The 13349-nt window shown below is 38.4% G+C and overlaps 1 non-coding gene across 1 annotated transcript; it reads right to left on the reverse strand.

Annotated features, from left to right (window-relative positions):
* Positions 1 to 7769: 7769 nt before the first annotated feature.
* On the reverse strand, positions 7770 to 7850 carry TRNAL-AAG. Its single transcript has one exon. It is a non-coding gene; the product is annotated as a tRNA-Leu (tRNA).
* Between the last annotated feature and the right edge of the window lie 5499 nt (positions 7851 to 13349).

Raw genomic sequence — 13349 nt, forward strand, 5'->3', positions numbered from 1 at the left:
AACACTGAGAGCACTACCAGATGAATTTCTAATTTCTCGTTTGCGAATACTTTCGCTGATAACTACATCTCGAATTTCATCAAACTTCAGTTTATCATATCCTCGGAAACTGCTGATTGCAACAACAACAGTATCCCACGACTCAGGTAAAGATGACATCAAAATCAATGCTTTAATTTCATGTTCAAAATTAATTTCCACCGAACTCAGTTGACTTACGATCATATTGAATTCATTTATATGATCAACAACAGATTCACCTTCAGACATATGTAGATTGAACAATCTTTGCATCAAATACACCTTGTTCATAGCCGACGATTTTTTGTACATATTCGACAGCGCCTTCAACAGATCTGAAGTTGTCTTCTCCTTGATGATGTTGACCGCCACGTTTCTAGATAGCGTCAACCGGATCAACCCTAGGGCTTGTCGATCCTTGATCTTCCACTGTTCCGTGGTCATGGTATTCGGCTTCACCTCCAACAGGGGTTTTTGAAGATCTTTCTGGTATAGATAATATTCAATCTACATCTTCCAGAAACCGAAATTGGATCTATCAAACTTCTCAATTTCAATATTTGAACTTTCCATCTTCACAGATCGTGGTGACTTCTGCCTAGCTCTGATACTAGCTGTTAGGATCGCACAACAACGCACACACTCGATCTAGATGAACACAAAAAATAGGATAGAGAAAATGCAAGGAGAATATTGGCTAAAGGTTTATATTGATGACTTCAAGCATGTACAGTAAGAGATAATACATTGGCTAAAGGTTTATATTGATAAATTCAGGCATGTACAGTAAGAGATAATACAGAGAATAGATAAAGTACATTTTCAAAGGTTTGAGGGATATATATGATTTAACCTACCATATATAGTTTCACCAGATATAACATGTACTATATATAGATTTACCATATATAGTTTTTTACTATACATAGTTATTTACTATTTATGACAATTTACTTTATATGTCATTTATCATATATATATATATATATATATATATATATATATATATATATATATATATATATAGCTTTACTATGTATAACCGTTGACTAAGCTGTAAATAACCAACAGGCTCCATACCCTAACAATATCGGCTTAGGCCAATCAAGTAAGTGAATTTACTGTTTGCTTCGTTGAACAACTTATTTGCTTTATGAAAAATGAGTGCCCTATGGTCCCTACACATTTCGTATTTTATGATTACTTGACGTGAGAGATGATATATGTTATATCGTGTTACATGATATGTTATGTTATCGGCTATATTATGATGTGATTATGTTATGATGCATGAACCTCCACATGTTATGCCATGTAAAGTACATTAAGACGTTCAATCTATGCCTATGAGATATTACAAAGTCATGTATGTTAAATATGAAAGATATGATAAGTAATATGTATGTATGTCTCATATGAACACTACATTAGGAAAAAATGGAGAAATGACTTACATTATAAGTATATGCCATGTTTGGATGTTATGGGACCTCATGCATTTTGCTTGTTAGGTGCATCGAGATACTTCCCCATGATGATCAGTACGGACATGTACTTTTATGATATCTTTGTTTGCCACGATGTTATGTAGGCCCTTTCCCTCTGTGACTTCTAACAACGTGAGCGTGCACTAGCTCGACGAGCCAGGTTCATTGGGGTACGTATATGAGCTCGCCTAGAATTCTAGACATTCAACCCTGTTCGTACTGGAAAGTAAAGAATCGCCCTTGCGGACCAAAACCTTAATCTGGCGCCTTAGACCAACTCGGTCATCTCAACTTTGATGTTGTAGAAAACAATCTCAATTCGGTCACCTCAACAGACATATGTTGTTCATATCATCGGGACATCTCGTACATCCATTCATCTAGTTCTATCCAGGCATTGAGCCCTCAGTGTCAATACCATATCTTTTAAGGACTTCTATAGGATAGCGGGTGCGTATACCGAATTCCGACACATGGGCGGGGCACAATGTCGGCACCCTCAATGAGTCTCACACTAACCTTGAAAGACCATTTCAAAATAATTCATATGAGATACTCGTCTCACAACGCTCACCTTCATTGTGACACACGTATGTGTCATAGGATAACTCTCTTAGGCGACAAGGCCATAGGTAGTGGAGAGCTAACAGATGGTCATATGTTCCCATGGGGCTTTCATTCGGTGTCTAATTGACAAGAAATTTGGCGAGCATTCACATTTCATATGGACGAACTTAACCCAGAGATGCATACCCAAACTATTTTTGGAAACTTGACTTTCAAGGTTAATGCTCGGGGCCCTACCAAGTCTTTTGTCAAGCCTATTTTTGTTCATCTTGTTGCCTCTGTCCTGCTTATGGGGTCTCATCTTGGTTTCAATCCCCACTTTACATGGTGCGTTGGATGGCTACATCCTTTTTCGCATAGTGTACTTGTTTGTTTTAAGCCCTCACGTGGCTGGTTGGGCGCTATTTGCAAAAGGTCGGATGGGTGCCATTTAAAGATTGTCGCCTTATATATTGATATGTGAGAACCTACTCTCATGAAGAGTCCACCTATGATAAATACTACTTGCTGACACTATCAAAGGTGTCACCCCACCCCATTCGACATTGTGCTAACTAAAAATAAGTTAAAAAAATTATCGAGAGTGAGATTTGAATCCACACCCTTTTGGACCAAAACTTTAATTTGGCATCTTAGACCAACTTGGCCATCTCAACTTTAATGTTCTAGAAAACAATTTCAACCTAGCCTTCTCAACTGACCAATATGTCGTTCATATCATCAAGACATCTTGCGCATCCATTCTTCTAGTTCTATCCAGGCATTGGGCCCTCAGTGTCCATATCATATCTTTTAAGGACTCCATATAGGATAGCGGGTGTGTATACCAAATTCAGACACATGGGCGGGGCGTAATGTCGGCACCCCTGTTGCGTCCAACACTTACCTTGAAAGACCTATTTCAAAAAAATCATATGAGATACTCGTCTCGCAACGCTCACCTTTAGTGCGACACATGTATGTGCAATAAAGTAGTTCTCTTAGACCACAAGGCCCGAGGTGGTGGAGAGCTGACACATGGTCATATGTTCTCATGGGGCATTCATCCAGTGTCTAATTGACAAGAAATTTGGCGAGCATTCATATTTCATATGGACAAACTTAAGCCCAACGCCGCATGCCCAAACTATTTTCGAAAACTCTACTTTCAAGGTTAATGCTCGTGGCCCTACCCAGTCCTTTGTCAAGCCTATTTTTGTCCATCTTGTTGCCTCCGTCCTGCTTATGGTCTCATCTTGGTTTCAATACCCACTTTATATGGTGTGTTGGATGGATACATCCTCTCGCATCGTGTACTTGTCTGTTTAGGCCCTCACATGGCTGGATGAATGCTATTTGTAGAGGGTCGGATGGGTGCCATTTGAAGATTGTCGCCTTATATGATATGTGAGAACCTACTCTCTTCGTAGGACTATATAAACATTGAGAGACAATAATATGAAGAGCCCACCCACGATAAATAATACTTGCCGACACTATCAAACGTGTCACCCCACCGCATCCGACATTAGTGCTAACAAAAAAAATCAAAAGTTAAATTATTAATAAAGTAGGATTTGAACCCACACCCTTTAAAACCAAAACTTTAATCTAGCACATTAAACCAAATCAACCATCTCAACTTTAATGTTATAAAAAACAATCTCAACTCAACCATCTGAATAGAGCCATATGTCGTTCATATCACCGGGACATCTCGCATATCCATTCTTCTAGTAATGCCTTCAATGTCCATGCCATATCTTTTAAGAACTCCTATAGGATAGCAGGTGCGTATATAAAATTTCAACATAGGGGTGGAGCGCAATGTCGGCACCCCCGTTGCATCCAACACTGACCTTGAAAGACCCATTTCAAAAGAAGTCATATGAGATACTCTTCTCGCAATGCTCACCTTCATTGTGACACACGTATGTGCCATAGGGTAACTCTCTTAGGCCACAAGGCCAGAGGTGGTGGAGAGATGACACATGGTCATAGGTTCACATGGGGCGTTCATCTAGTGTCTAATTGACAAGAAATTTGGTGAGCATTCATATTTCATATGGACGAACTTAACCCAGAACCGCATGCCAAAACTATTTTCGAAAACTCAACTTTCAAGGTTAATGCTCGGGGCTCTACCTAGTCCTTTATCAAGCCTATTTTTGTCCATCTTGTTGTTTCCTTGCTTATGGTCTCATCTTGGTTTCAATACCTACCCAGTTTATTTAGTGTGTTGGATGGATACATCCTCTGTCGCATCATGTACTTGTCTGTTTAGGCCCTCCCGTTGCTAGATGGGTGCTATTCAAAGAGGGTCAGATAGGCGCCATTTGAAGGTTGTCGTTTTATATGTCAATATGTGAGAACCTTAATCATTGAGAGACAACAATATAAAGAGTCGACCCACGATGACTAATACTTGTATCAACGGTGTCACCCCAGCATTAGTGCTAACAAAGAAAAATACACAAGTTAAATTGTCACCCCAGCATTAGTGCTAACAAAGAAAAATATACACAAGTTAAATTGTTGAGAGTAGGATTTGAACCCATGCCCTTTTGAACAAGAACCTTAATTTGGCACCTTAGACCAACTCGGCCATCTCAATTTTAAGGTTGCAAATGACCCACATGTTCAAATATTAAGAGAAAATTTATTCATTAAATGCTTTTCTAGATTTTCATCGTTTCCTAACTCGGTCATCTGACACTTCCAACTATTTCAAAACTTTGATAAGATATGTTATTCCTTTTGTTTTCAATTATGTTGATTTTATGATGGGATTATTATGTTGGAAATGAATTGCCTTACATTAGAGCTTATTTTATTAAAGGCAAATATATTGTATTCATTTATTATTCTTTTCTCTTAGTGTTCTTTCTATATTATTTGTAATTTATCCTATTTCTCTATTCCGTAAATGATTATAAACAGAGAACTTTCACCACCATTTAGGTGTAGTGGTTTCAACAAACATTTTCATGGTATTAGAGTCCTTTCGGTTAAATAGCCTTGATCATTTCTTCTCTATGGCTTTTGAATCCTCTTATCATCTTCTTCCTTTCAACACTCTAATCCATATGATCACCATCAAACTTTCTTCCTCCAATTATCTTCTTTAGAAAAGCCAACTTCTCCCTCTCCTTGAGAGTCAAGACATGCTAGGCTATGTTGATGGAATTATGGTTCCACCACCTCGCTTTGAACCAGAAACCTCCTCAACACTCAACCCCAAATATTTGGTGTGGAGAGCAGCCGATCAACGACTTCTCTATCTCCTGCTCTCCTCTCTCACCGAGGAAGCCATTGCTGTCGTCGTTGGTCTCTCCACTACACGTAATGTTTGACTTGCATTGGAAACTACATTCAGCCATCATTCAAAAGCTCATGAACTGAGACTCAAGGATGACTTGAAGCTGATGAAACTTGGCACCAAACTTGTTGCTGAGTATGCCCATGCCTTCAAAATAATTTGTGACCAACTTCATGCCATTGGCAGACCCGTCGAGGACATTGATAAAGTGCATTGGTTCTTTTGTGGACTCGGCACCGATTTTTCAGCTTTTTCTACTGCTCAAATGGCTCTCACCCCTATCCCTTGTTTTGCAGATTTAGTCTCTCAAACTGAAAGTTTTGAGTTGTTTCAACGCTCCCTTGAGTCCTCTGACTTCACTCCTACAACATTCACAGCCACCAATCGTGGTCGCACCCATGGAAGCCACCCTGCTTCCTTTAGCAACCAACGAGGTCGTTCTTATTTCCACAAAAATAACTCTTCCAATCGAGGACGAGCCCACTCAGGTCAGGGTCGTCGACCACCTCACTACCAAATATGCCGCAAAGAGGGCCATTATGCTTTCCACTGCAACCAACGGTATGTTCGACCTAATTCTACTCATGCTCACCTTGCTGAAGCCTTCAATACGTCTTGTTCTATTGCTGGACCCAATGCTACTGATTGGTTTCTGGATACTGGGGCTTCGACCCATATGACCACCGACCCATCTATTTTGGATCAGGCTAAAAATTACATGGGTAGACTCTGTGATCGTAGGAAATGGTGCATCTCTACCCATTACCACATCGGTACTCTTTCTCCTGTTCCAAATATTCACTTATTAGATGTCTTGGTGTCCCTCATCTCACTAAAAATCTCATTTCCTCTCTCCATTACATTTACAAATAATCTTCTTACTATCTAGAATCGTTAAACAGGAAGGGTGGTGGCAACCGGTAAAGGATATGGAGGGATATATGTGCTGAAGCGCGACAACTCTGCTTTTATTTTAGTCCTTAAAAAGAAATCTTTATGTGCTTCATATGATTTATGGCATGCTTGCCTGGGTCATGTGAATCATTCTGTTATTTCTTTTTTAAATAGAAAAGGTTATATTTCTCTTACGTCTTTATTGTCTTCTCCATCATTATGCAGTACTTGTCAGCTTGCGAAAAGTCATCGATTGACTTATTCCTGAAATGAACATAGGTCATCTCATGTGTTAGATTTTGTTCATTGTGATCTTTGGGGTCCTTCCCTCGTCAAATCAAATTCGAGTTTTCTTTACTATGTTATTTTTATTGATGATTATTCTCGATTCACTTGGCTTTACCCTTTAAAATTTAAATCTTATTTCTTTGATATTTTTCTTCAATTTAAAAAACTTGTGAAAATTAATATTCTTCTCGTATCAAGGTATTTCAAAGCGATGGAGGTATTGAATTTACTAGCACTTGTTTCAAAACTCATTTACGTACTTCTGGCATCCACCATCAACTCTCTTGTCCATATACACCTGTTCAAAATGGTCGTGCTGAGAGAAAACACCGTCATGTGATTGAGACTGGCTTGACCCTTCTCTTTCACTCTCATCTATTTGAAAAGAAATTTGGCTAGTATTCATATTTCATATAGACGAACTTAACTCCAATGTCGCATGTCCAAACTATTTTTAGAAATCCGACTTTCAAGGTTAATGCTTGGACCCCTACCCAGTCAACCTATCTTTGTTCCTCTTGTCTACTTTTGTTGCCTTCTTTATCAAGCCTATCTTTGTCCCTCTTCTTGTTTTTTGCCATCATGTGGTCGAATGGGCGCCATTTGAAGGTCGCCGCCTTATATGTCAATATGTGAATGTGACAACCTATTCTCTTCTTAGGAGCACGTAAACATTGAGAGACCACATTATGTGACAACCTATTCTCTTCTTAGGAGCACGTAAACATTGAGAGACCACATTATGTGACAACCTATTCTCTTCTTAGGAGCACGTAAACATTGAGAGACCACATTATGTGACAACCTATTCTCTTCTTAGGAGCACGTAAACATTGAGAGACCACATTATGTGACAACCTATTCTCTTCTTAGGAGCACGTAAACATTGAGAGACCACATTATGTGACAACCTATTCTCTTCTTAGGAGCACGTAAACATTGAGAGACCACATTATGTGACAACCTATTCTCTTCTTAGGAGCACGTAAACATTGAGAGACCACATTATGAAGAATCCACCCATGATGAATATACTTGCCGACATTATCAGAGGAATATACTTGCTGACATTATTAGAGGAATATACTTGCTGACATTATCAGAGGCGTCGCACCACTGCATCGGACATTAGCGCTAACGAAAAGAAAAAACATTATCAGAGGCGTCGCACCACTGCATCGGACATTAGCGCTAACGAAAAGAAAAAGACAAATTGTTGAGAGTGGGATTTGAACCCACGCCCTTTCGGACCAAAACCTTAATCTAGCGCCTTAGACCAACTCAGCCATCTCAACTTGGATGTTTTGGAGACCAATATCTGAAAATATGAAGAAACAGTTTGTTCATTAAATGATTTTCTAGGTTTTCTTCGATGTCCAACTCGGTCATCCCTTTTCTCCCTCTCTCCCTCTCTCGTCTTGCCACTCCCATCTCATATTTGTAACATAATTTATATTTACTCCATATATATTTTTTGTTCCGACTTGGTTAATTACTTAAATATTTACATCTTTTATTTTGAATTATATGAAGAAAGTGGTGGACGACGAGAATACGACAGCCACCGTCAGATAAAGTTGGAGAACGACCGTAGACAATGTAGAGATAAAAAAACGGAGAGATAAAGGGACGTAAATTGCAACAACCAGGTAGAGAAGAAGGAATCTGAGGATTAATGATATGAACCAAGTAATCAATCATGCTGATGGAGTTAATATAACACATGCGGAAGCAATTTGGATCTTAGGCACTCTTAGAACATCAATTATAGTAAATAACTAGCATGTTCATAAGTATTAAAACTCAAGGTCTTTGAGTACTAACCTTTTGTAGTTCAAATTCTTTTTTCCTTACGAACCGATTTGGTATCACCACTAGTGTCTTCTCCACTATTCTCCAGCCTTAGAACGGGATTGTGGAATCCGGTGAGTGACTAAACTTGCGAGAGATTTAGTATATATGAAGAGAGAGTTTGTGAGAGTTTTTCTAAGGTTTTTTTTTTCAAGGAAGAACTTACATGTACCTTGATCACTCTATTTATAGAGTCATATTTGCATGTTCATGCAAATTTGAGATCACCAAATTTTGACTCTCAAACTTCCACTCAATTGTGGGGAAACTCTATTTAAGTACAAATGCTCGTTCCAACAACTTATGAAATCAATAACACAATCCCCCAACTTATGGTCCAAAAAAACAATTTCAACCGCTCGATCTATCCATCTATCTTTGGATGAAAAGTCGTACTAAACCTAAGTTACATACCCCCAACGCCTTTTGCAAACCCTTTCAGAAGTGTGAGGTGAACCTTGCATCTAATCCAACATGATGGAAACCAACACACCGTATGGAGGACTGTCCTTTTGACATATAATTGTGTTCATCGGTCAACTCGATATGTAGCTTTGCCTAGAATGAAGTAAGCAATCTTGGTTGACTTATCCATCCCAACTCAAATGATTGTGAAACTTTGCTTAGTCTTTGGCAAACTTGAGATGAAATTCATACTCATGCCTACAGCTTCGATTAAAGAATATTCAGTGACTACAACAATCCAAAAGGTCGTTGTCTCAGCGCCTTTACCTATTGATAAGTCAAATATTGGCTCACATTTATATCTACATCTTTCTTCATTCCTTGCCACTAGTAACTAGTCTTCAAATCTTATTACATCTTCGTACTTCTAGGGTGAAACGTATAAGATGTATCATGAGTTTCAGTTATAATTACCTTCGAGATTCCTCGTTTTATTGTACACAGACGATTTTGTCACAGTAATTATGCATTTGATGAGATTGTATACTCCTCTAGCCTATTAGTATTCTATTGTTCCCGAGCATGTTAAGGTATGTACCAGTCCTCTTAGCATTTATGATATGCTTTTGGAGTATAGGTTAGACAATCAACGGTACTAATTGAGTGGAGACACCTTTAACTATAACCTCAACCCTGCCCTTTGAATTTCATGTTAAAACTCCCTCTAACTGATAATTAGTGTAGAAGAGTGAGATGTCTTTCTACTCCATGTATCAACCACTACATTAGCATTTCCTCAATGATAAGCCAAGAACTAAAATAAAAAAAAGGATGAAACTACCCTAATATAACAATACATGGTTTTCATGAACTCCAAGTGACATGATATATTACATAGTACCTAATGATGATAGTATGAGGCCTCACATAGTACCTAACAATAGTAACTAACAATACATGGTTTTCATGACTCAAATTCAAAATGAGAGCTTACCTGTCATAATTCTATGCTGGGCTCAAGTGCTAAGAAATAATTCTTAAAGCTAGAATCTAAGAACCTAAGATGATGCTCTAAGATCAATAACCAGGCCAAGAAAACACAACCCAAACCCTAAGCCTACCCTAACACTAAAAATTCTAGGTACCTCACTACCTAGAGTTACCGCATGCCTTAAGACACCCTAGATCTCTCATAGTAGTTCATGATTTCATGACTCAAACTATATCGTGAGATATGCAGGAGATTGTCGGGGCCACAAAGATGTTGAATCGGGATTTCGACCATAGAAGATGCTAGGGCAGTTATAGGCCGAATCTAGATCCCAAGTCAAGGGAATTCAAGGGCCACCAAGATGTAGAATCTGGATCTCGACCCAAGAGGATGCTGAGAAAATTATAGGCCGAATTTTGATCCCAAGTCAAGAAAATTTGGAGGTAACCAAGATGTCGAATCTAGATCTCTACCCAAGGGAACATTGATGCAATCATGGGTCGAATTTGAAATCTGAATCCTGATTTGAACCAATAACATAGCTTTTAAGATCATGTCATTTATGGTTATACTAGAGGGAATGTTTTAAGGGACCAGAAATAAGAGTCAAGAACCAAGACATATGTCAGGGATTAGGGTTTACATGTTATATGTCAGGGTTGTGACTCAAGTTTTAAGAAAGAACCCTAAAAGCTTGAACATGAGAACACCCTAAAAGCTTAAACACAAAAACCTATGAATGTAAGAGGGTATTCTAAGGACATGAATCATGAAAAGAAGGTTGGTATTCCAAAATTCACAACCCAAGCCCTAAACCACCACGACATTGGGACTTCTAGTACCACTCTACCCCATACTTTAAAGACCTCTTGATGAGAGGTGCAACATGATCCCACAACACACAGACGGTCACAAAGGACACATGAAATCCTTGGAATAGATATTTAGACTATGTCATGGAGAATACATGAACCTTGAATGTAGGTATTCAGATAATGCTGCAGGGAACTTCAGAGGCTCTTGGTATAGACATGCGAGTGTCACAGAAAATACATGAGCCATGGGCACAGTCTATGTCATGGGGTCGCATGAAATCTCAGACATAGGTCATGATCAAAATTTTCAGGAATAAGAACTAAGTAGTAAGATTCTCAGTATAGAACCTGTTATGTACTCAAAACTCATGACTAGAGCCTAAAGACGAAGGTTCTCAAGACAAGAACCAAGACATGTATCATGATTAAGAAAAGTGCATGGTACCCTAACCTCCACCATGAACATGAATAAGAGCATTGAAGTAAGCTACTTACTAAATCTTGGACTCACTCAATAGTTTCTATCTTTTTTAGGTAACCAAGAGTGGGTCGATGACAGGAACATATCTTAAGCCAAAACAATAGAGAGATAATGCTGCACGGAACTTCAGAGACTCTTGGTATAGGCATGTAGAGTGTCACAGGATATACATGAGCCATGGACTGTGTCCATGTCATGGGGTCGCATGAAATCTCAGACATAGATCATGATCAAAATTTTCAGGAATAAGAACTAAGTAGTAAGATTCTCAGTATAGAACCTGTTATGTACTCAAAACTCATGACTAGAGCCTAAAGACGAAGGTTCTCAAGACAAGAACCAAGACATGTATCATGATTAAGAAAAGTGCATGGTACCCTAACATCCACCATGAACATGAATAACAGCATTCAAGTAAGCTACTTACTAAATCTTGGACTCACTCAATAGTTTCTATCTTTTTTAGGTAACCAAGAGTGGGTCGATGACAGGAGCATATCTGAACAATAGAGAGTCAATCTTAGCGAACTAGAGCCTCCACTCATATTGTGACATTCTTTTCATCTCCCAATCTATTTAAACTAAACCTTCTTTTTTATATATTATAAAATAAAATATACTTTTGTTTAAACTTCTCATTGTTTTATTTATGAAAAATTTTATTATCTTTCAACCCACTCTTAAGTTGCAATCTATATTTGGGGAAGCCTCGAAAATCTAGTCGTGACATCCATCCATCTAGACACTATCTAAATAGAAAATTTGTTGCGTCCATGTTGAGTCATTATTACATACCATGTATAATACATATGTGTTGAGATCTAATAGTCCAAGCCACCCCAATTTTGAACAACCGTCAATAGACACGGGGGCTATAAATCCAACGACTGGAATTAAGTTTAGAAGTCGTTAAAGAAATGAATGGACCAAGTTTTCAGGTGGGTCATAGTAACCACACCAATTGAGCTAATTCTAGAGCTTTCAAAGGCAGTAGATGCCACCATTATAAATAAGGGATCAAGGCGAGCCATTTGGGGATAGGAATCAAGCTACGGGAGCTCTTTAAGCGTAAGTAATTGAAGCTTACTTTCTCGATTTTCTACTCTCAAGTTTTTTGAATTCATGAGCTACTGTCCATCAATTCTTCTCAAATCAATTCCTACGCCTTTTACAAGAATTTTTCCACAAGTTATGTAAAGGAATTGAGGGCTGAAAGTAGTCGTATACCTTTTCCCCAATTCAGTCTACCAATTGAAGCTTAAGACTTGAAATTGCAATCCATGGTTACAGACAAATTCGTTGTATCTAACCTATTCTATTTAGTTCCTACACAATCAAAGAACAGTTCTTGTGAAGATCGCAGAGTTTATAACCTCGGGAGAAGGAGGAATTCAAGAATTTTAGTTTAGGAATAATTCAAGGATAAGTTTTAATTTTCTCTCTACCTTTCATTTCCTTCCAAATTGATGATTCTTTAGGCCGTAGGGGACTATAATGAACATGTTTCATGAAGGAGTCGAGGTCTGAGGAGGTCAAGATCGAGCTACCCAAAAGAGTTCAATTATACGTTTTTTTGGTTNAACATATCTTAAGCCAAAACAATAGAGAGATAATGCTGCACGGAACTTCAGAGACTCTTGGTATAGGCATGTAGAGTGTCACAGGATATACATGAGCCATGGACTGTGTCCATGTCATGGGGTCGCATGAAATCTCAGACATAGATCATGATCAAAATTTTCAGGAATAAGAACTAAGTAGTAAGATTCTCAGTATAGAACCTGTTATGTACTCAAAACTCATGACTAGAGCCTAAAGACGAAGGTTCTCAAGACAAGAACCAAGACATGTATCATGATTAAGAAAAGTGCATGGTACCCTAACATCCACCATGAACATGAATAACAGCATTCAAGTAAGCTACTTACTAAATCTTGGACTCACTTAATAGTTTCTATCTTTTTTAGGTAACCAAGAGTGGGTCGATGACAGGAACATATCTTAAGCCAAAACAATAGAGAGATAATGCTGCACGGAACTTCAGAGACTCTTGGTATAGGCATGTAGAGTGTCACAGGATATACATGAGCCATGGACTGTGTCCATGTCATGGGGTCGCATGAAATCTCAGACATAGATCATGATCAAAATTTTCAGGAATAAGAACTAAGTAGTAAGATTCTCAGTATAGAACCTGTTATGTACTCAAAACTCATGACTAGAGCCTAAAGACGAAGGTTCTCAAGACAAG

The sequence above is a fragment of the Cucurbita pepo genome, chromosome LG06 (assembly GCF_002806865.2).
Source record: "Cucurbita pepo subsp. pepo cultivar mu-cu-16 chromosome LG06, ASM280686v2, whole genome shotgun sequence".
Classification (NCBI taxonomy): Eukaryota; Viridiplantae; Streptophyta; class Magnoliopsida; order Cucurbitales; family Cucurbitaceae; genus Cucurbita; species Cucurbita pepo.